The sequence below is a fragment of the Ursus americanus genome, chromosome 2 (genome assembly GCF_024610735.1).
Source record: "Ursus americanus isolate L20-20 chromosome 2, mUrsAme1.1.p, whole genome shotgun sequence".
In the NCBI taxonomy this organism is placed as follows: Eukaryota; Metazoa; Chordata; class Mammalia; order Carnivora; family Ursidae; genus Ursus; species Ursus americanus.
Genome location: NC_142128.1, coordinates 20,420,502 through 20,440,773, shown reverse-complemented (window position 1 = coordinate 20,440,773; position 20,272 = coordinate 20,420,502).

The window sequence follows — 20,272 nt, the reverse complement described above, 5'->3', positions numbered from 1 at the left end:
CCCTGAGCCGAAGGCAGATGCTTAATGACTGAGCCACGCAGGCGCCCCAAAATAAAATTTTAAAGAACATGTATTCTGAATATTTTCTCCCAGTCTGTCTTGCCTGTTCATTTTCTTAGTGTATCTATTTTTCCTTTGTAATTAGTGCTTTTTGTGTTCTGTATACAAAACATTTGCCTACCCCAAAGTTGTCAAGATATTTTCTCATGTTTTCATACTAAAGTTTTATGGCTCTAGCTTCTTTTTTTAAAGATTTATTTATTTGAGAGCGAGTGTGCAGGGGGAAGGGCCTAGAGAAAGAATCTCAAGGAGACCCCCGTTGAGCGTGGAGCCTGATACAGTGCTTGACTCCACAGGGGGCTCCACTCAGGGCTTGATATAGGGCTCGATCCCCCCTGAGATCGTGACCTGAGCCAAAATCAAGAGTCAGACCCTTAAGGGACTGAGCCAGCCAGGTGCCCCTGGTGCAAGGTTTTGTATTTGGGTTTATGATCCATCCCAAATTAATGTGTGTGTACAGGATGAGCTAAGGGTCAAGGTCCGTTTTGTTTCCACCTGAATATCCAGTTCACCCAGAATTATTCACTAAAAAGACTTTCCTTTCTCCCACTGAACTGACTTGACCTCTGGGCAAAAATCAATCGACAGTACTTGTGATTGGTCTACTTTTGGACTCTATTCTATTTCATTGATCTATCTTTATACCAAAGACTTTGATTACTGTGGCGTTACTGTCAGTCTTTTTTTTTTTTTTTTAAGATTTTTTCTTTTATTTATTCGACAGAGATAGAGACAGCCAGCGAGAGAGGGAACACAAGCAGGGGGAGTGGGAGAGGAAGAAGCAGGCTCATAGCAGAGGAGCCTGATGTGGGGCTCGATCCCAGAACGCCGGGATCACGCCCTGAGCTGAAGGCAGACGCCCAACCGCTGTGCCACCCAGGCGCCCCCGTTACTGTCAGTCTTAAAATTAAGCAGGAATAAGCAGTGTACATTCTTCAACTGTGTTCTTCTTTTGCAGACCTTTTAGGCTATTCTAGACCTTTGCATTTCCATGTACATTTTAGAATCAACTTGTTCATTTCTTCTAAAAAAAAGGAAGATGGCTAGGGGCGCCTGGGTGGCTAAGTCAGGCATTTGCCTTCGGCTTAGTCATTATCCTGGGTCCTGGGATCGAGCTCCACGGGGGGCTCCCTGCTGAGGGGGGTAGGCTGCTTTTCCCTCACATACCACTTGTGCTGTTACAATCTCTGTCTCTCTCTCTAAAATAAATAAAATCTTTAAAACAAATAAAATAAAAAATTTAAAAAGATGGCTAGCATTTTGACTGGGATTGCATTGTTTGCATAAATCAAGTCATGGACAACAGAAATCTCGATGACATCGAATCTTCCGATGCATGAACAAAGTATATCTTCCATTTATTTCAGTTGTCTTGAATTCCTCTCGACAATATTTTATAGATTTCTGTGTAAAGGTGTTTCATGTCTATCATGAGACTTATTCCTAGCCAGTTTGCTTTTTTTGTTCTTGTTTTTGTTTTGTAGGGTAGGCTCCACACTCAGCAGGGAGCCCAATGCAGGCCTTGAACACACAACCCTGACTTCAAGACCTGAGCTGAGGTCAAAAGTCAGATGATTTATCAACCGAGCCACCCAGTCACTCCAACCAGTTTATGTTTTTGATGCTATTGTAAATATTTTAAATTTTCATTTTCCTATTCAGGTATATTTAACATGCATCCATCTGACAAAGAATTCCTATCCAGAATATATGATAAACTCCAATAAGTCAAAACTAAAAACAACATTAACAAAAGTGGGCAAAAGACTTGAGCAGACATTCCACAAAAGATGTACGAATGCCCAATAAACACACAAAAAGGTGCCTAACTAAGATCATTCGTCACCAGGGAAATGTAATGTGAAACCACAATGAGATGCTATCTCACCCTCACTGACAGCACAGAAGGTCAACGAGGATGCTGAGCAACTGAAGTGTTACCATATTGCTGGTGGGAAGTGTAAACTGATAAACCACTTTGGAAATCAGGCTATCAGTTCACTATATCCCCACCTTGTGACTAAGCAGTCCCACTAAACAATTTTGAGAGAGACTTACGATTTCTGTAAGAATGTTTATTGTAGCCTATTCGCAATGACCAAAAACTTGGATACAATGAAGGATCTAATCATCCGTTGAACAGATGAACAAACTGTGGCATATGCACACTACGTACAAAGTACCAAACTACGGTACACTGAGGAAGACTCTCTCCTTGACCGAACTCTAGCCATTCTCCTCTGAGCCCTCCTCTCAACTAGGCCTCAACACTGACTTATTTATACACAGACTTGACCAAACACTATCATAGTTTCTAACAGCTCCAGGCCCCACCCCTGGGACGATGCCAGTCCCTCTTGGAGAAAACTCAAGGCGTCCACTGTTTGTTCAGCCGACACTGAAAAATCAGGCCCCTGTCTCCCAGTGAGCAAATGCAGGTGGTTTCACATGGACAAACACCTTTCCCACTTTTTGTAATCTTTCAGTTCCCTGACTTTATTCATCCCCGGCCTTCCTCCCTCATTCTCTCTTTAAAAAGCCCTCTGTACAAATCGAGGTTGAGTTTCATTCATGCTGGACTCTTTTCCTGATTGCGATAGTTACTAATGATTAAAATCTGTCCTCACCGCTTTAACTAGGATCTGGCTTTATCTTTGATAAGTAAACACAGTATGGATAAATCTCAAAGAACACATTGAGTGGAAGAAGACAAAAGAATATATACTGCATGATTCCGTTTATACAATGTTCACAAACAGGCAAATCTAATCTACCATAGATCCTGAAATCAGAAAATGACCAGTGGGGTAAGGAGACTAACTAGAAAGAGATACAAAGAAAACTTCTGGAGTTTCAGATACAGTTTATATCTTGCTTTTGGAGGTGGTACAGATATACAGTTGACCCTTGAACAATGTAGGGGTTAGAGTTTCCGACTCCTTTGCATCAAAAATTTGCATATAACTTTCCACTCCCCCCAAATTTCACTACTAATTGTGCCTGTTGACCAGAAGCCTTACTGATAACATAAGCAGTCAATTAACATATATTTTGTATGTTAGATGTATTATATATTGTAGTCTTCCAATAAAGTGGGCTAAAGAAAATATTCAGAAAATCATAAAGAAAATACATTTACAGTACTGTATTTTATTTATCGAAAAATCTGCATATACGTGGACCCATGCAATTCAAACACGTTTTTCAAGAGTCAACTGTAAACATTTCTGAATGCTCATCAAACTGAACACTGAAGACTGAGCGTTTTATTTTATGAATTATTTTTTTTCCTTCTCTCCCCTGCCCTCCCACCTCCATTTTCTTTCTTCTCCTCCCTCTCCGTCTCTTAGGAAAATATGGAGACATTCTCCCTTCCCCTTCCCCTCCTCTTTCTCTCTCTCTCTCTCTCTTTCTCTCTCTCTTTCTTTCTTTCTTCGTAGGCTCCACGCCTAGCATGGAACCCAGCATGGGGCTTGAACTCACAACCCTGAGATGGAAACCTGAGCTGAGATCTAGACTCACACGCTCAACCCGACTAAGTCACCCAGGCACCCCTACCTGGGGAAATTCTAAAGGGAAAAAAAAATGAGAGATGTAGCTGACCCTCCACGTTCCCCTTTCAATATCTACCTACCCCTTCTTCCTTATTAAAAGGACCCCAATTTTGTTCGAGGTATCAATCTGCCCTGTGAGAAATTCTCCCCTCCCACATGTTCCTGCAGCTAAGGGTAGGGCCACACGCTTTTTCTGGCCAATGACACGTATGATGAAGTCTACACAGTAGGCTTCCTGAAAAGCTATTGCTTTCACAGACTTAGACACATGCCTTTTCTCAGTGTCCCTTTCGTTTCTTCCTTCCTGCAGTACAGCTGCTCAAATGAACTAAGAAGAGGGTACTATTCCCTGGCACAACCCTATTCTTACTCTGAGAAGCAAGCTGAGGGAGCTCTCAATCAATTCACAACTCAGTAACTTTGCAAGTCAGATGTTCAGGCATCAGAATAAAAAAAGCAATTCCAAGTAGAAGTGAAGACGACATAGGCATGGCTGTGTTAAAGCATATGTAAGGATTTAGTATCTAAGTGATGTTTCAAATCCATGGGGGATACAGACCATGACTAGATGGTGTGGGGACCAAAACTGCTACCTTATAACATACAAAATAATAAGGACAGATGAATGGTCTAAGCAGTAGGAGCCAAAACCATAAAAGTGCTAAAAGAAAATGTAGTGATTGGAAAAGGTCTCTTAAGGCATCATCTAAAAGCCACAAGCCATAAAGTTAGACTGCCAGATTTGGCACCATAAAGATTCAGAATGAAATGTATCATGAAACATATGGTACAAGCTAAAATCAAAGATAAGCAAGAGTTTGGGAGAAAATACTGCAACAAATACAGAGGCAAAGGACTACTATCCTATATATAAAAAGTTCTCACAAATCAATATAAAGGGGCACCTGGGTGGCTCGGCCTTCAGTTCAGGTCATGATCCCAAGGTCCTGGGATCGAGCCCTGCATCGGGCTCCCTGCATTGGGGGAGCCTTCTTCTCCCTCTTCCTCTGCCTGTCCGTCTGCCTACTTGTGCTCTCTCCTCTCTGCCACTCCCCCTGCTTGACCTTGTGTGCGTGCACTCTCTCTGTCAAATAAATGAATAAAATCTTAAGAATCCCCCCAAAATAATAATATATAATAAAAAATATATAATAACCAAAGAGAACCCAGTAGGAAGATGATAGGGGAGGGGATTCAAGTAAAAAAATATCACTGGTAGTGACCAACTAAAAATACTCAGTCTTACCAGTGATTATAAAAATATAAATTTAAGGGGCACTTGGGTGGCTCAACAGGTTAAGCATCTGACTCTTGATTTTGGCTCAGGTCATGGTCTCAGGGTTGTGGGATCCAGCCCCATTCAGGCTCTAAACTCACTGGGGAATCTGCTTGAGAGTCTCTCTCTCCCTCTTGCCCATTCTCTGTCTTCTCAAAATATAAATAAATCCTTTAAATATATATATTTATTTTTATTTTTATTATATAATATATATATGTGTGTGTGTATATATATGTATTTGTGTGTGTGTGTGTGTGTGTGGACATTATTTTCTACCTGCCACTGACAATGTAAGAGACTGAGACTATTCTGTGATCAGCATCTCATTCACCATGGATGAGAACAGAAATTGATGTACTCTCTTTTGGGATCATTTTGTGAAAGCTTCACCCCTGAAATTCATCTACTGGAAAATTCAAACACACATGCAAAACCGGTCATCGCAGCCCTAATAGCCACCCCAATGACGAACAGTAGAATAGTCACACAAGTACAACCACACTGTGGAATACCGTTCAGCCAAAACGAGGCAAAAAATTATCTGCACAGTATACTCGAACTAGGTTACTGAGTAGGGGAAATGTATTCACTTTTGTCATTTAAAAAGTTAATCCTGAAGGGGCACCTTGCTGGCTCAGTTGGAAAAGCATGTCATTCTTGATCTGGGGGTAGTGAGATCCAGCCCCAAGTTAGGTACAGAGATTCCTTAAAATAAAATATTTTTAAAAAATGAACCATAAAAGAAAAAAGATTAGTATTCTAGATCCAAGACCATTGCTTTTCACAGATATTGTCCAAAATTTAATTTGTTCCTTTTTGAACAAAATGGGGGGGTGTGCGGTACTGAAAATCCAGAAAAGTCATGATTTATTCGACTTTCTTGATGGGCAAGGTTGGCACCTAATTTATCCTCACCAGAACAGTCTCATTCTAAAGTGACATGTCTTCTCTGGGGAGGAAAAGCAGCAGCCCCCACCTTCAGACTATTTCAGATCAAAATCTCAGCCCTGCTCTCTGGGCAGAGCCAGGAAGATGCCATCAGTGAGCTGGAAAGGTCTAGGCCCTCCAGAAAATGCTGCCTCTCCCAAAAGGTGATCCTCTGACCCATTTGCACATCAAGGGGGACGTTTTTGATGCAGTGGAAATCAGGATAACTTCTGGAATTCTCATATTGAATCTCAGTCTTAGAGCCCCCGGCCTGGTTTCTAAAACACACAGACCACTCAAAACCAGGGAAACAGAACATGGCAATTTTGAGTCCTCATCAGGAAATAGAACCTTGAGCATCTACATTCAGTTCCTCGTCACTCTGCCGGCTAAGAACTACTTCCTAGGGGTCTACGAGGCACGTGGCCCTGAGACACACATGGTCCCTCTCGGCACCATGATTCTCACGGGGGAGACAAACATGAAACTAGGTGTCTCTGTTGTGACGGGACTGACTGCCACGACGAGATGCACAGAGAACAGACAATGAGCTAGACCTTGTCTGCAGCTGTCAGGGGCCTCCGGAGGGAGCCGCATCCGACATGAGCCAGAAGGCTGGGGACCTTCTTTCACTCATCGGCCTCACCCACATCCAATCTGTCAGCACATCCCATCAGCTTTTTCTTCAACATGTACCCAGAACCTGGTCTGTGTTCATCACTTCCACCCCTACCATCCTGATCCAAGCTGGCAGCATCATGTCTTGGAATATTCCAGTAGCCTACTAACTGATCTCCCTGTTTCCACCCTCACTGTTCGCAACAGAGAAGCTGAACTGATCCCATAAAACCCAGGTCAGGTCACCTCATTCTTCACTTCAAAATCCCCCAGTGGCCACCACCCCAGGTCCCTAAGACCCCATCTGCTATCTCCTCCTTCTCCCTCACTCTGGCCTCGTCATTCCTGGAACAAGTCAGCCCAGCTCTCTCCACGGAGGCCTTCCTACTCCCCATTCTCTCTGCCTGGGACACTCTTCCCACAGACATGCACAGGGCTCACTCCCTCACCTCCTGCAAGGCTTTCCCCAACGCTGTCCTCAGGGTGCTTCTCTGGCCATCCCAGCTCAGATGATAAACCCTTCCAGCCCTCCTACAGCATCCAGCACCCCTGACACGCCGGACTGCTTGCCTCTGTGTTCCCCGGCTGCTTCTCTCTCTGGAAGAAAGGCTAACAGCTCCACCATGGTCTATTTGGGTCACATCTGGAACCGCACGAGAACTGAGCCTCCGGCAACTGAGCAAGCATTCAATAAAGAATGTGGAGTGACTGCATTCATCTGAGAGCGCTCATGAGGCGGGGGTGGGGGGCAGTGACGGAGAAAGTATCTCAGGCAGAGGGAGCAGCCGAACTGCCCCAAGGCCGGCGGGCACAAAGCATATCGGAAGGACTGACCAGATCCTGTAGCGCAGGCAAGGTGAGCGGGAAGCAAGACTGGAGGAGGAGGACGGAGCAGCCGTGCGGACACAGAAGGAATGTTTGGGTCTCTCTTGAACGGCAACAAGAAGCCAGGAAACTAGGCAGTGACCTGATCGAATGGCCTTCCACAAACCTCTGGCTTAAGGGGGAGACAGGGATTTGGGGGAAGTGGGAGTGCCTGGAAGCTCAGGGAGCAGACTAGCACCATGGCTCAGACCACAAATAACCTTAACTCGGACTGAGAGGGCAGAAGCAGAGGTGAAGAAAAGGAGGTAGATTCCAGAAATCTTTAGCAGATAAAGTCACAGGTCTGGGTGAATGATCACATAAGGGGGTGAGGAAGTAAAAGCAGAGTTCCAAGATGACTCCTCCCTTTTGCACGTGGGAACTGAAGGACACTGTGGCCCCATTCACGGAGTTGGGGGCTGGGAGTGGCAACGAGAAAAATGCTGGAAAGGGATCTCAAGCACACTTGTGGAAAGAATGGCTGTGCGATAATTCTGAGACGTTGAAATGCAGATTTTCACTTGGCAGCGGGAGATCTAGGGTACCATGAGAGGATCATGAAAAGCAAAGTGAGTCACGCCACCCAGTGAAGATTTTCACCTTGAAAATCATGGAGAATCAAAAGGTTCCCAGGAATGCAGTAATAGAAGATCTGGGATTCCAAAAAGAATCACCCTGGACAGAGCAGGAGCAGTTGGATGGGAGAGGGAGCTGGACGAGAAGCAGGCAGAACAAGGACACATTGCAACAGAGCAGGTAGAAGGGACCTGAGCCAGGAGTGTGGCCGCAGGGAAGGAAAGGGAACAGACTTGCCCTTTGTCACCAGTGCTGCCCCCACACAGCTCTCGGGGATCAGGCTAAAACAAACCCAGAGCAACTCAATCCCCCCATTTGGAACCCTCTGGTGCTCCCGAACTTCATTCTCTGACAACCTCTCCAGAATGCTCTCTTGCTACCTGCTCCTTGACCCAATGTCAGGTGCTCCTGACAGCCCCGTGCTTCAATGTCCAGGCTAGTTTCTGCTGCCTGGCAAACACCTATTTGCCTTTTGAAGACTTCCGGTCTCCACTGTGAAAGAAGGAAAAGAGCACTGACATCGAGGAGGTGGCCTGGCACCATGAGCCAGGCTGCACTGCTGGTAGATGCAGGACTGAGGCTCACAGAGAGGTCACGTGGTTCTCCTGTTGGACACAAACCATCTCGCAAAACACCATCACGACGTGACATGGCCGAGGTGTCGAAGGGAGACAAAATAGGACAACTTCCTCTTCTCCAAACAGACAAAAACCAGGTTGTCGTGCCAGCCACAAAATAACAATCATCCTCTCTCCTGGCTGATATGAGCGAGTGCCTTCCTTCTGAATGACACTGTACGTCACGCTACTCACGCCTCCTTCTAGAAAACACTGATGGAGCTTCCCAATCCCAGGACACTCCCGCCTCCTGTCAGCATCCAGTCACAGCACACCCCCGCTTCCTTGAACACTCCCAAAAACATCCGCCCAAGTCCTGTAAGTTCTTTCTAACACCCTCTTGCTTATTTGTCAGCCCCACTATTCCCATGATGTGGGTCTCCTTCAGGGTAAGTAACGAGCCCACTGTGTTTAACAGCAGGTGTGCTTCCAATGGCTTTTGTGGAGGACGCTGACCACTTTCACGGTAGGAAAGGATGGTGCCCTTTCTTGGAGGGACGTTCATGGAGTTCCGATCTGACGGTTTCCATCTTCTATGTCAAGCAATACCCATTCCGTCGCCCATCTTATGTCGAGAATAAAGGAGGAGGTGTGTCAATCAGAGGTTTGAGGAGAGTGGGAAATGTCTGCTGGAAGGATTCTGGAGAGCAGAAAAGTGAGCTGCCCAGAGAACCACAGAATGGGGGAGCTCCATGAGGGCACAGGTGAGGCTGGTTGGCAACAACTCACAGTTGTTCCAAGCTGGCCTGCTGTGTGATTTCCACCATCAGGATTCAAGGCGAACATGGATGCTTTGGTTCACCCAGGGACTGGGGTTTACTCGGAAGAAAGGCAAGGGTGGAAGCAGCATTGCCAGGACAATCACTGAATCATGGGCTGGGAACTCTAAGCTCAGCTGAGAGACGAGAGCCTCAAGGGAGCATCTAAAGGACAGAGAAATCCAAGGAGGTCCTAGGGAAGAGCATGCTGAGGGCAGAGCAGAAATGACAGATGGAACACACTGGAAAGAAGACACTGGGGTTGAAAGGTGCCTCACTGCTCATCTGAGAGGTGGTGCAGCACTAGGGAGGAGCTCTAGGGCACCACGTTGGGAGTGGTGACAGAGGTGATCACTGCAAAGGAGGTGTTTCAGAAAATGAGTTTGAGAAAATGAGTGTCTGTGTGGAGGCTGGGTCCTCCACGTGCACACTGAAGCCACCTAGCCTGATGGCAAGAATCGAGACAGAGAGGAAGGCTGTGGGCCCAGCCCCTAAGACTTCAATGAATTAGGTGAATAACCTCGGGGTAGGGAGAAAAGAGTAATGAGGAGGAGGCCAGCGTGCTCCACCTGGGGACCATGGATCTCAAAGAAATGGCATGGGGGCAAAGAAGAGGGACACAAATCTTGAACCCCCCACTTCTGAATAATGGAGGGTATGAGAACACAGGCAGTACCTTAGGGGGCTTCAAGAATGGATGGCCCCAGAAGGGCCAGGGTCAAAGCAAAGAGAAGGAGGAAATGGCTAAGGAGAGGCTGGGGAAAGAGAGGAGGCTGGCTATTATGGACTCCTAATTTGCCAGGACTTGGGGAGGGGTTGAGGGGAGGGGTCACAGGCAAAAAACAAAAACAAAAACAAAAAACAAAGAGGGAACTGCCTTAGGGGAACAGCAGAACGGGGAAGACAAGGAGAGGGGAGATGGGGAGTCACGGGAGTTGGTGATCACAGTAAGTGATCAAAAGATTCCTTTTGAATCAAATGGATTTATTGGAATACAATAACATATAAATCCAATAAGTCAAACAGAAGAGTTCTAACTGTAGGATGGTGGGAGGGAGAGCACCAGTCCATGCTGAAGGTCATGACTGATGATGGAGACATGGTCTGACACTACCAGTCTTGAACACCTGTGGTGTGCCAAGCACCGGGGGGAGCACTCCACATCTAAGCCTCCCAGCGGTCATCTCAGACCATTCCTTGCACGGTAGCCCCAGGAGGGCTCTGTACTGAAGGAGGGAACACACCAAAACAGCAGCATCCTAGGACTCCTGGGAGGCTAACTGGCTTTCTTAACATGATTTTAGGGGTTTTATGGCTATACCCTAGGGCGCCAGGAACCAGCCTAACCCACAGCTAGGACAAAGTAACCTCAACCAAATAATATTCAGATGGAGGGAAATCAAGGGGCACATGGGCGGCCCAGTCGGTTGAGCGTCCAACTCTCCATTTCGGCTCAGGTCATGATCTGAGGGTCGTGAGATCCAACCCCATGTCGGGCTCCATACTCTGTGTGGATTCTGCTTGAGATTCTTTCCCCCTCCCTTTCCCCTTTCCCTCCTCCTCTGCCCCCCCCCCGCCCCAGGGGCAGGCACTTCCTAATATAAATGAATAAATAAAATCTGTAAAGAAAAAAAATGCAGGAAAATTGAACTAGTAATAATAATTTATGGAAGACTTCACTCTGTGCCAGATCCTGTGCTGACTGCCTTGGCTCTATTTCTCATTTAATCCTTACATCCTTACCATTCTTACCCCCGTTCCAAAGAGAGGACTGAGGCAGAAAATGATTTACCCATGATTCATGCAAGGAATCCCTATGTTATTCATAACATGACTTTCTGAAAAGATTTAAGGGTTTAATACATTGCAGTGAAGATGCAGATCACAAAATCACAAAACTGGAAGGACAGAGCTCTGGAAAATCTCTTAAAACATTAACGTATAGATTCTTAGCATCCTCTTGCATCTTGTTCCAATAAAGTAAAACCAAGTGCAAAAAAAAAAAAAAAAAAAACCCAAAAACACACATAAAAAAAAACCCAAAAAAACTTTGATGACATGCATCCAGATGGCACACATGCCTGGTCTTTATACCCTGGGACCTATCCCAGAAGATTCTGACTCAGTGAGTCTAGAGGAGGACCTAAGCATCTGTGTTTGCTTTAAAAAGTACCCCCCCCCCAGGCTCTGCTGATGTGCATTCTGGGCTGGGTACGACTGCCATAGTCTCTACAATTCCAAACCCAAACTTCCCCTACGAAGTTTAGATGTCTGCAGACACAGGGCCCATTGGAAACTGAGGCAGAGAAGAACAGAGAAATTATCAAAACTATCCCATGGAGAGTCAAGAAAAGGCAAGCTCTAGTTATACTACTTCTCTGTCCTTATTCTGTGTCTGAATTACTCCACAGTCAATTTCTCTTTTTTAAGTAAGCAAGTTTGCAAAAACTTACCAACAAATATTAACTAAATCAATACTAACAACAAAATTGAAATAAGCCTAATCATAACATCCTACTGAAAACTATTTTCTTTCTCTCTGATTATTTCGATGGCACTTCAGATTCTCTTACCAAATAGCAGTCGATATGAGAAAAATTATTTCTAATTCAACAGTGAGACACATGTGGTCAACAGCACCTGAAAACTGGAGAAGAAATGAAGTTGGTTTGAAGCCATTTACCTTCAGAAATTTCACCACACACTGCCTCCAAGTCTTCAGTACTTAGGTGTGTATTTATCTACTTCTTCATTCACCTCCACTAACACCTACTACATGTCAGACATGGCTCTAAGTGTTTTATTAATGTTAACTATCATCTAACCTTTACAATCATCTATTACGTGGTCTTGGGCAGACCACGCCCCCCTACACACACACACACACACACACACACACACACACACCTTCACTGGCCCGACCTCAGGTGCAGTGGGGATCCTGACAACCCCCAATGGAAAGTAACCTATTCAAGAGGGAGAACCTGAACTCTTCCTCCCCCATCAACACCACACTTATTTGCTTCTCCTCCGTCTTGCAGACAGACTTTAGCCCCAAGAAGGCCAAGCCCCCGTCTACCTGGTTCAGCGCCGGAGTCCCACTCACGCCATCCCCAGGCCCGGCGCACAGCACAGGTGAGGTCATTATCACCTCCACGAATGAAGCCCCGCTCTGGGCACTTCACACGTGTGAAACCCGGGGCGCACGACTTGACGGCTACCTTCTAGTGCACAAGCGAGTTCCTGAGACACAGGCCCGCCTCCCCCCTCCAAACCCCAGTCCCCCGGGGACGCCGGCCCCTGACCCCGGGCCCCGCAGGCACCTCTGCACATAGAAGCATCTTCGCAAGTGCCTCGCACAACGTCGTCGTCGTCTGTGTCTGTGGAGGAGGAAGAACAGGAGGTAAAAGAGGGCGTCCTCAGGCTACTGGCCATGGCCGTGGAGCGTCAGGCATGCCTTGCCCTGCGGTGAGATGGAAGCGGGGTCCACAGACGCCTGGGGGGAACCGTTAGCCTCTAAGAAGGCAGGAGAGAGCGGCGGTTCCACCGCGCTCAGCTGAGGCGGCTTAGGGACAGCGCGCTCAGCAGCTGCCCTAACGGCCTTCCCGCTCATTGGCGCCTCTGCCCAGACTCAACGGACCATTTCCCCGCCTCCTCGGCCCGCAGGAGCGCTGATTGGATAACTCTTTTGGCCACGCCCACACAGCCGGGATCTCTCTCATGGGGTGGGGAGCTGGGTAGTTAACGCCTGTTCTCTCCTCAAAACATCTAGGAGAGATAGCTTGTCGCTTAGGTCTTGTACTCTGTCCTCAAGTTCTTCAATTTTCCTGGTAGACTCTGCTTTTTCAGTTGTGGAACTTGAATGGTTTTTGGCAGATCCTGAATTTTAGCATTTTCAGTTACTCTGATTCCAGAGCCTTCCTTCTGTAACAGATTTTGCAGTTCTTCAATCTTTTTTTCATAGCCATTTAATTTTTTCGGTGCCTGCAAATAATTTCTGCCATTTTCTGTTGGTGGACATTCGGCAACACTGCCACTGCATGTTGATGGTCATCAATTTCCCTCATTCGATTTTGTCCAAGTTCCTTGATGGTACTCTGCCGTTTGCAGATTGCATTTGGCTCTAAGCTATTTGCTCCCTGGGATGAAGATTGGGACAAATGCTTCCAGTGTCTCACTTCAGCCTCCAGTGTTAGGATCTCATGGGAGGGTCTGTTGATTTCTTGCTGTGCCCGGATGACGTCAGCAAAGTCCATGTCATCTCCATGGAAAGTTCCCTTCCTCAGCACATCTCTGGTGAAATGAAAGATGTGGCCGGTGAAGGAAGTCTCACTGCCATCCACTCCCCCCAGGGAATGGCCTGGACCCAGGCCACCAACCTAGGAGAACCTCTCTGCGGGTCACAGAACTGACCTGGTCCGCTCTGCGAAATGAATCCAGCGCAGTCAGACTACCCCCGCCAAGTGTCCCAGAACTGCTTCCCCGGGGGGAGGCTACGAATCAAGAGACCATAGGCGTTTGTAGGCAACCCCCTGGTGAGGCCCAGCCACCCCAGGATAGGCTGCTCAGGCTGTTGGGAAAGGCCAAAGCCTTGAGCTTTTGGAAGGCCGGCTCCAACCACTTGTCCTGGTCCCCACCGCTCATGCCCACGACTTCCCATGCCACAGCTGGGCCCCTTCCCCTTCTCCCCCTGCTTCGGTGGCCGTCCCCAGTGGGCACTGAGTCATGCTCCTGCCTGCCTGCGTGCCTGCCTGCCGACAGAAAACGCCGCTGGCCCTCTACTTCCCCGCCAAGTGGTATCACAGTACACGAAGTCCTGGTGCTTGTGGTTTCCATGCAAGAATATTTTTTTAAACTGAGGTGAAATGTACACAGTCACACGCATCCATCCACCTAAGAGAGCAGATCCTAGGTGTATTTGACAAATGTCTACACCCGCATAGAGGAACGGCCCTCAAGGAGACATTGGGCATTTCCAGCCTCCAGAGGTTCCAGCCTGCCCTGTCCCTCCCTGCCCAACAGCCCTGCGGGGAAAGCACATCCTACGCCAGGGTTTGGCGGTTCACTGGCCACCGCCTGCGCCCCGCGCGCCCGCCTCCTCCCCTCAGTGTGCGGCCTAGCTTGGGCGTGGGGGGGGGGGGGTGTCAGGCAGCGAAGAAGGTGCTGGGTCTGGGGACTCCCCGCTCTTCACAGGGCGGCCCCTGGGCTCCGGCGGAGGCCCAACTGCGCACCAGGTCCCAGGCCTGGAGCTCATTGACCAGCCGGGCCCCGCACAGCCCTGGGGGACGGGGTGGCGCCAATGGAAGGAACGCTGTGAGGGCGGGGCGCAGGCCCGGACTTGCCGCCGGCCTAGGCCTGGAAACAATGTAGCTGTGCCAGCCTGTCCTCGCAGCTGCCCACCAGAGCCCCCAGGCCTGGCCCCGAGCCCCCCCGGGAGCAGGTGGGTGGGTCGGACTCCGGGGGCGCCCCCGGCGTGGGTCCCCGCCGCCCACTGTACCGGCCCGCAGAGCATCGCCCTTGGGGGAACGGACGGGAGCCTTCCCCTGCCCTCCCCTGGCGGTTTGCCCTGGGCGAAACTCGGGTAACAGGTGTGCCCAAGGCTGGGAAGGCGCTGTGCTCTGGGGGAGGCATTCTCAGTCTTTCCGGGTCGCCACTGCAGACCCCCCACCTCCAAATACCCTTAAACAACAGGGTATTTACTATTGAATTCAATATCTCCTAGGTGCCACTCTGATCCTCTCAGCACATTCAGTTCCTCATGCCAGTGGGCCAGGAGCCAAAGAAATGAGGGACAGTGCCAGCAAGCTTCCTTGATTCTGAGTACATGAAGCACTAGGGGCGCAAATACCGCATGGGGGCAGGGAGAAGTCATTGAAGCATCCTTTGGTGCCCCTGTGCCGCACGTGAATAGAAAACTGGCAGTTTCAGGAACCATGGTCCAATAAGGGCAAGGGCTCAGAGAAATCTAGCATGGTAGGGGAGGGTGATGATGAGGAATATGAATTATGAGCTCACGACCAACTGCGATCACAGGGATCACAGTGGTACAAATTCTCCTGCCTTGAGACTTGTCAGAATTTAGCTGGCTACGAGCTTGAAGGGGACTCCGTGCCTAATCAGACTTCTACATTTTCTCTCTGGGAAGAAGTAAGGACATCTTGTTTCCGAAAGTGGAGGTCAACAGGGGGCTCTTATTGACGCAAGGGGTGGACTACATTAGACACCAATTCACCTGACTCCTATCCACCCCAGATTAGGTGCCATCTGACTGCACCTCAACTCACCCCTGCACCTGGACCACACATTTCTCAAGTTCCCAAGGTTTCCCTGTTAGTGCCAAGCTGCTGGACGCTGTGGGACATGAGCTGGTACCCTAGCATGCAAAACTCAGAAGTCTGAAGCAATCCACACACCACAGGCGAACCTTTGATCAATGGAAGATGAGAGCTGGTGGGGAAAGCATCCCCCCACCTGATCCCTCTAGATGCACTGGCCTGAGATGCAGTTTACAGGGCTCCTTAGGGGACAGTCACACTTAGTGGCAGCCAACTTGATGATGCTTTCTCATACTGGCTCTTCTTCCTTCCCTACTTCCTCCTCCCTGTCCCCCACAGTGTTCTCTGATGTCGCACCACCCAAGAAGGGGCATGTTAGCCCTTTTGCCCTAGAATCTGCTTTCATGAGCAAACCAAAGATACCACACATAACAAAAAGTGTAGAGGTAGGAAGTTCCAGAGTTCAGATGGGTAGGTGCCCTTTTTATCTTTCTAATCTTCCATTTTTCATGTGTTGGGTTTTGTCTTCACACTTAATCCTTTCACGGTTTAATAGGACTACAGTAATTCCAAGGATCACAATATCAAACAAAAATGTTTAAATTCTGAAAGAGGGAAAGAGGACATTTCCCTTCCTTCCTAAGACAGGGGTTAAGTCTCCTAGAAGCTCCTCAGAGTTCTGGGAGATAACTTCTCACACCTCACGGGCCAGAACTCCATCCCACTCCCATTCCTAACACCAGGAGGAATTGAATCTCTTAATCCAATCATTACCTGGGACTGGAGAGGACCCATCCTCCCCCCAAATCACATTCCTGAACAAATCCAGAAAGGAACGAATAGCGCCTGGCACAGCTGGTAACTATGTCAGACACTTCATTAGCTAACCCAAGAGTCACTTTCAATACTCCACCTTTGTCCATCTCCCATTATAAAGACTAAACAAGCAACATACTCACTTTCCAGTTTCCCTTACAGCTTAGGGAGCCATGTGATCTATTTCCAGACGTTTGTATGGAAGGGGAAGTCCTCTAAGGGGCTTCTTCTACATCCTCCCTGATAAAAGTATAATGACATGAAAAGAGCTCGCTCCCTCCCTCCATTCCTCCTCCCTCCCTCCATGGTCACCTCTCTGATTCATGTCTTTAGACTTGATCATGTGAGGACATGATTCCCAGAGCCTTGGCAGCCATCTCGCAACCATGGGGCAATAAGCCTAAGTATGAAAAACACTAATAAGCTGATAAGGGTGGAGTAGAATGATGAAAAGAACCTGGCTCCTTAATTACATCCTTGAACCACTGAAGTAGTTCTGTGATTGCCATTCTCTGAATTTTTTAGTTACAGCAGTTAATTATCTTTCTTACTTAGCCATTATTAAAGTATTGTATTACATGCAGCTAAAAGCCATTCTAACTGATAGAGCAACCAACAGTGTCAGCCATTGCTAGGAAGTATTCCCGGACCCTACAGACTAAGCAGCCATCCGTTTCCCCTGGTACCCAAGGCTTACTGCTATCACGGTTATGATCACACTGTGCTTTCATTGTTAGGTTGAACAGACAGTCCTTTGAAGTACCTAAGGTGTGCAAGCCAAAGCTGAGCCACAGCCATGGAGACTGGTACGGGATTCCAGCGGGCTGGACTAAGTGGCCCCCAAAGGCTTGTACAACTTGGAAATCTATTACCCCGATTCCTTTCATAGAAATGCCCCTTTTCCGTGTATGAAAGTCTTTTTACTTACATTACGACATAACAAGTTGCCAGTTTGTGTTTCAAAATGGGGAAAATACAACAGTGCGAGTTGTAGAAATGTTCCCATTCTGTTTGGAATGTGGGGGATTTCCCAGTTAAATTTCCACATTGCAGATGATGTGGGGGTTATTTGTTATTCTGAACAGGCCTGTCCCCATTCTCCTTCAGCAGTATGGAGAACGGATATGAAAAGAAATGGCTGTGTGCAAACATTCCTTTCGTTTTGAAATGATATGAATGACGTAGTTCCTGTGCTTACGGCTAATAAATCACTTGTTTCCTAAGTTTTCTGTATGCAGTAAAGGCACATGGAAAAATCTAGTCCATATACTTTCCCTGGAAGCTGAGAACCCAAAACCTCTTCACACTGTGTGGTATTTGTAGAGTTCATCATCGTCTATAATTAACAGAGCAATTGTCTTTGCAGAGGAACAGAAAAAGGAAGACTAAAAAATTGACCAAATATCTATCTGCAAACAGAAACCTTTTATAAGTAGCAATGACATTTAAAATTTATAAATACACCTTTTGTTCGGAAAACAATCCCAATATTTTGTCTCTCTTAAGTGAGTGATTTCGACCAGAGAGAAGAGAGAGAATGAAATCAGTTCTCCTCCATTTTTTTGCCACGTACTTTATAGGTATTATCTAATTAATTTTTTCACTTAAAATATACTAATTAAAATCACATAAGTAATACACGCTCGTAAAATTTTTCAACATTTCAGGGGCATAAAAATTAAAAAGCAAAAGTTCCTTTTCACCCCCTTCACCTCTCAATTTCGCTCACCTCCCTGGAGATAATCTCTATATCCTTGCATGTGTAACCATCCAAGACTTTTTTCTGTGCATTGACATAAATACACATATTCTTACGTGAATACATAAATCATATTTCACCTAGTCTAGGATATGGGTTTTTTTGGTCAAATTAAAAATCTCTGAAATAAGGATGCATCTTACAATTAAAGGCATTGTATGGTGGCCAATTTCTTTTCCTTCTTAGTGGCACATAAAATAACGGTGCATCTTGAAATAAGCGGCATTTTAGAGTAACAATTACAGTAGCTAGAGCACCTGCACAGTTACAGAGATGTACGCTCATGTGAATTGCTACGCACGGCTTTCAGCGCACATGGATGTGTGTGATCTGTCCGTGTATATACGGCCTTTATGTAGCCCTGTCCCTGACAGATGGATTTTCCGATTATTTCTACACCTTCCTGGTGGGAAACAGTGCTTCCATGACCATCCTTGTCCCTAGTCTTTGGGCCCCAGTGTGAAAAGTTGTGAAAGAGAGATTCCTATCTCTTAAGTTCTCAGTTACCCTGCGTGGTAGGAAGAACTTATTTGTTCAGAACTCGACTAGACTCATAGGCAAATCCTGGCTCCAGGGCTGCCATGTTGAACAACTCAGGGGTGTTCAAACTGTCCTCTGGGACGGGGGTCAGCAAACTGTTCCTGTAAAGAGCCAGACGGCCAACATCTTAGACTTTGTGGGCTATACCGTGTTGCAGCTACTCAACCCTGCCAACATAGCATGAAGGCTACCAGAGATGATATAAAATAAATGAGCATGTCAAAGGAATAGAAAACTCTAAAATGCAGATTTTATATTCTCACCTCAAGAAGCTGGAGCTGGAACAGAAGAACAGGCCTAACCCACGCACGAGAAGGCAGTTGGTCAAGATTAGAGCAGAGATCAGTGAATTAGAAACCAGGAGCACAGTCGAGCAGATCAACAAAACTAGAAGCTGGTTCTTTGAAAGAATAAATAAGATCAATAAGCCACTGGCCAGGCTTATTCAAAAGAATAGAGAAAGGACCCAAATTAATAAAATTAGGAATGAAAGGGGAGAGATCACGACCAACACCAATGTAATAGGAAGGATCATTAGAAACTTTTATCAACAGCTTTATGCCAATAAATTAAACAACCTGGAAGAAATGGATGCCTTCCTGGAAACCTATAAACTACCAAGACTGAAACAGCACGAAATTGATTATTTAAACAGACCAATTAATTATGACGAGATTCAATCAGTGATCAAAAACCTCCTGAAAAACAAGAGTCCAGGGCCTGACGGATTCCCCAGGGAATTCTACCAAACATTCAAAGAAGAAATAATACCTATTCTCCTGAAGCTGTTTCAAAAAACAGGAACAGAGGAAAACTACCAAACTCATTCTATGGGGCCAGTATTAACCTTAATCCCCAAACCAGGCAAAGACCCCATGAAAAAGGAGAATTACAGACCGATATCCCTGATGAATATGGACCCCAAAATTCTCAACAAGATCCTAGCTAATAGGATCCAACAGTACATTAAAAGGATTATCCACCACGACAACCAAGTGGGATTCATCCGTGGGATGCAAGGGTGGTCCAACATTCGCAATCAGTATAACAGATCACTTAATAAGAGAAGTGACAAGAACCATATGATCCTTTCAATTGATGCAGAAAAAGCATTTGACAAAATACAGCATCCTTTCCTGATTAAAACCCTTCAGAGTGTAGGGATAGAGGGGACATTCCTCAATTTCATAAAAACCATCTATGAAAAGCCTACAGCGACTATCATTCTCAATGGGGAAAAGCTGAAAGCCTTTCCCTTAAGATCAGGAACATGACAAGGATGCCCGCTCTCGCCATTATTGTTCAACATCGTACTAGAAGTCCTTGCAACAGCAATCAGACAACAAAAAGGGAAAAAAGGTATTCAAATCACAAAGAAGAAGTCAAATCGTCTCTCTTTGCAGATGACATGATACCCTATACGGAAAACCCAAAAGACTCCACCCCCAAATTACCAGAACTCATAGAACAATTCAGTAATGTGGCAGGATACAAAGTCAATGCTCAGAAATCAGTTGCATTTCTATACACGAACAATGAGACTGAAGAAAGAGAAATTAGGGAATCCATTCCATTTACAATAGCACCAAAAATCATACGTTATCTCGGAATTAACTTAACCAGAGAGGT